Source organism: Priapulus caudatus, unplaced genomic scaffold (assembly GCF_000485595.1).
Source record: "Priapulus caudatus unplaced genomic scaffold, Priapulus_caudatus-5.0.1 Scaffold582, whole genome shotgun sequence".
In the NCBI taxonomy this organism is placed as follows: domain Eukaryota; kingdom Metazoa; phylum Priapulida; class Priapulimorpha; order Priapulimorphida; family Priapulidae; genus Priapulus; species Priapulus caudatus.
This window is the reverse complement of record NW_014577643.1, coordinates 15577-20087: the sequence shown is the minus strand read 5'-3', so window position 1 is coordinate 20087 and position 4511 is coordinate 15577. Positions and strand designations below refer to the sequence as shown.

At 39.8% G+C, this 4511-nt stretch overlaps 1 long non-coding RNA gene across 1 annotated transcript in view; it reads right to left on the bottom strand.

Moving 5' to 3' along the window:
• Window positions 1-3583: 3583 nt before the first annotated feature.
• Window positions 3584-4511, bottom strand: part of LOC106811849 — a 6532-nt gene continuing 5604 nt past the window's right edge. Inside the window, exon 3 of the long non-coding RNA XR_001394214.1 lies at window positions 3584-3594. This is a non-coding gene — a long non-coding RNA (uncharacterized LOC106811849). The remainder of the gene's footprint in view (window positions 3595-4511) is intronic.

The window sequence follows — 4511 nt, the reverse complement described above, 5'->3', positions numbered from 1 at the left end:
CACATGCCTGTTTGCCATTTATATAAAAGGCAAAAATCGAAACAAAATCACCAATCACAAATTGTACTTCAATTTATCCTTACAATGATCAAAAATAGTTTGATGGCACACACATTTGCTACTGTAAATATACCTGATGAAAACTTCAGTTTGATGAGAGGAAACGCTCTCCAACTTGTACTTGGTTCCTCTCTGGATTTGAATTTTGCAGACGCATCCACGACCCGTGGCCACATAACTTCTTTGGATTTAATCCAGTTAGAGGGAATGGTGCCCTCCTGCTCTCTCTTCCCCTCGCGCCACACTGCTCTGGTGTACATACTATAAATTAGAAAATAACACATTAACGTTTTTAGTTTTATAAATACAGAAAATTGAAACAAGTACATGAAACAATTTAGCAAGGAATATTTTACAATGCCAGTTTTGGCATACAAGAAGTATACCACCAATACCAAATAAATTCTATATTGTCATTATGGACATATAGGGTGATGAGGGGAAATGTTACATAAACAGTAGGAAATCACAAACAAATCAATGGGTTTATCTTAGACATGCCTATAGCTATGGCTGGATATGATCACTGTCGTTCTTCACCATGAAGCATAGGCAGCAACACACAGCCATCACCATATGTCAAATTAATAGCCTTCCGGTAGAATTCTGACTGATGTAGAAGTTTTCTCTTCCCATTGTGCATATTATTTTCACTTATGTATACAATGTTCAACAATTTGGAGTCACATGGGTCCATGAAAAAGCTTTCCAGGTGGCGATTCCTGAGAACATCACACACACAATAGCCATCTTCTCTGTTCTCACGAATGAAGATAAACTGTTCTGTTTTCAGTAAAAAACAACTATCTTTTCTCCTAGATGACATATACCTGAAATGATTGTTCAAGACAGGAATATTACCAGCTTTCTCTGCTTCACTCATTCTCTTTGTAACCTGTGCAATGGGGTTACGGGAACTGCGTACAAGCTTCTTTATCATTTGTAAGTTGTTTTCAAATGGAAATGCTGACACTTCATTGAGAGAACATTGGAAATGTTCCACATCATCACTCAGATGAATAAGATTATGTACATTATACACATTGAACGTGTTCCCGTAAACGTCACTGGACCTTGTAACGAAATATTGTAGCAGCTCCTTAGCATAAGGTAGATAATGATTCCGCTTGACATCATCTGAATCGAGAAGAAATGATAGCGAGACTGCCAATGTCAAAAAATGATCGTACATATTCTGTGTCACGATGCCTTTCAACACCACTAGACCTGTGTAGAGCAAAAACTGACGAAATTCAGTCGCCTTCCACTTATCCAAATCCACCAGAGATCGAGGTTGCCTAGCAAACTCCGAAGGCAACTGTCCACTGAGGGAAACCAGATTATCCGATATTCTGCCCAGAAGCTGTGCCGACAACCGGCAAATTCTGGGTCCCTTTCGTATATAATGAAGCATTCTGCGAGTGACACCAAGGCAAACCAAGTGCATATAGTCTAGTGCAAAAGCTGTCACACAAGGAAATCTCACTTCAATCAGGGGTGTCACACCAACCTGGTGATCTGCGTAATCCCTATTCAAAAAGTGTTCATCAGTTCTCTGAGGAAAAGATTGAGCAGTATCATACACAACTCTGCCTTCGTACCATCCTTTAATAGTGCACCTTTCACATGCATGGTATCCACTATGACCCTTGGTACACTTCAGAAAGGACCTGGCAGGTGCATCACATATAAAGCACTTGATGGAGATACGAAGGTTTTTGCCATCATATGTCAGTCCATGCTCGCTCAGATGTGTGTATTCTTCCACAAAATCTGCCAGAAAGTCGCCCACTGGATTTGGTTTAGCTTTGCCACAGAATAATGCTACAACACTTGGGCGAAAGTTATCAAAGGCAACAAGTATGGGCCAGAACTGATCCCTTGTCGATTTGAATAGAGGCACCCCATCAATGTTCACCTTAAGTGAAATGGAATCATTATTCTCCACAAATTGTTCATGTTTCAGCAAAGTATTAATGATGGATGATTCCAGTCCAAAAAAAGCATAGTCGCCACCACACTTCTTTATAACGTTTACTGATCTTGGTGTTTTGAGGAGAGTTCGGCCATCTTTAGGAAGCTGATGACCCTCCTTCCTCAATATCAACAATATTTCATTCAAACATGATCTTGTCAACTTATTTCGAGTTGCCCATTTTGAAAGTTCTACTGAAATGTTTTGATCATCATTCTCCTCCACCACAACTTCTGACCCTCCTGATGAACCCTGTATATCTAACCCAGAGCTGAAATCAGACTCGGAAGACTGGTCACCAGCAGATAGATTCTGTCCTGGTGATAGTGAAGAAGGTTCAATATGTGGATACAGGCGTTTGTCTTGGTCGTACTCTTCTCTGTAAACCTGATCAGGTTCATTTTCATCACTACTACCAGCCAAAGCATGCACCTCAGCACGATCCTTGCGCCAAGTTCTCAAATAAGCCATCATTAGATATTGACAGCTTTCGTGACCAATTCACGAACACTAAAAATGCAAAAGGAACAAACCTCATTACCATAAGGTGGGTAATTTGACTCAACATATTAATTCTTGCCCCATGGTGTGAAATTATATGAAATTTTGACACATTTTGGGGAATCCTTGACTATGGGAAGGTATAGGAGCAAAACTGGACATTTTTGGAGATTTTTACCCATTTTTGTGACTTAATTAGTTATATCTTATACATTTCTTAACCAATTACCCTGGTATTTCATATGAGGTAAGTTCCCACAAAAGGTACGTGATAGCCGTAATGTGACCTCTCAGTGACCCCACTGATGACCTGTGCCATTATCAAATTGACCTCACCAGGTATAAATTCAAGTAAGTCTGCATATAAATTCACATGCATATTACTCATTGATTAGGCATTACACACACGTGACACAGTGACACACACAGTCACTGAGTCAGGACTCAGGGGAGTAGCCAGGGCAGAAAATTAACTGAGGCACATTTTAATTGTGTGCACGCTATGCTAAGGGGTCTATAGAGGCATGCTCCCCCAGAGTCAGAAAGTTCACATTTTGTGAAAGGTATTGTAGGCCTATACTTCACTTTTCATGCTAACGTGCTCGACCTTACGAGATTCTGCCGTTTACCTTCGCCTTCGGCACACCGCGTTATTAGGCAACAGATTTGTTTTTCATAAGTTACTGTACCTTTACTGCACCTTTACTGTAGTCTTAGACATGGTTCATACAGGACTGAAATTTTCTCAACTTTTTAACGACTTTTCAAGGACATTTTATCGGAAATTCAAGGACATTTTATTGGACATTTTATCGGAATACACCCATTGACAGTTCTGCGCCTATGTTCTGCGCCATATAGTTACGCATCTCCGCGAGAGCCCGGATGTGCGAGTAAACTCCGCAATATTGTTTATCTCGATGCGTTATCTGCCTTGCATACGCAGGTCGCTCACCTTTGTGTCGAAGAACAGTGCACATAGCAGGGAATAGAGCACAGATAATTGATTGACCTGAGTGACATGACACTTGATACATTTAAATTATCGTCAATTCATGCTCTAAGTCTTTCTTAAGCCAATACGATCCGTTTGAGCAGCCCTTCACACTACACGTTAACGCCATTGTTCGCGCATTTTACTCGCGCTTTCTGGGACGGAAACTCCTCCCGACCTTAATTTGACCTTAGTTAGGCTAAGCGCATGCGCAGTGTTAAACTGTCAACGGGTGTATTCATACACAGAACAAAACATACCTGGATTATTTTAATAACCCCATTCTTATCACTGCATATGTCACCTCTAAAACTTACCTGGAGCACATTAATTAATTAACCCTTCTAAACAGTCACTTCTATAACATACCTTGATTTACTGACTGATTTTACTGACTTGCTGTAATTTGTGATCGTCGATCATTTAACTGTCTATCGTGTCTATAGCTTTTTAACTTTAAGCTCATTTATTAAACACAATTTTTATTGAGGTTTGCACATTATTGATGGTACGGTACAAATTATAATTTCTTTTTATTACAGCCTACAATTAAGTACAGGCAAGGATTCTTTCTAAAAATTCAAGGACATTTTCATGAAATTTAAGCACTTTTCAAGCACAAAATCAACATTTACTAAATTCAAGTACTTTTCATTATGGAAAGTGATCCCCTCAATTAAAATTCAAGGACTTTTCAAAGGACTGTGCGAACCGGCATCATATATTCATAGGCCTATATGGTCTACAGTGCTCGAAATAAGCGTTGTCCGGTTGTCCGAGACAACCAGAATTTGCGACGGACAACCTAACCGGTCTGAGACATTGTCCGGTGGACAACCAAGAAACACTATCCCTAACCCTAACACTAACTCTAAACCGACTCGGCTATCTTATATATACGCGTGGTACCCAATTAATCTATGGTGTATAACCTTTTGCTTTCAATATTTTGCATCTGAACTGACAATCAATCCCAACCAA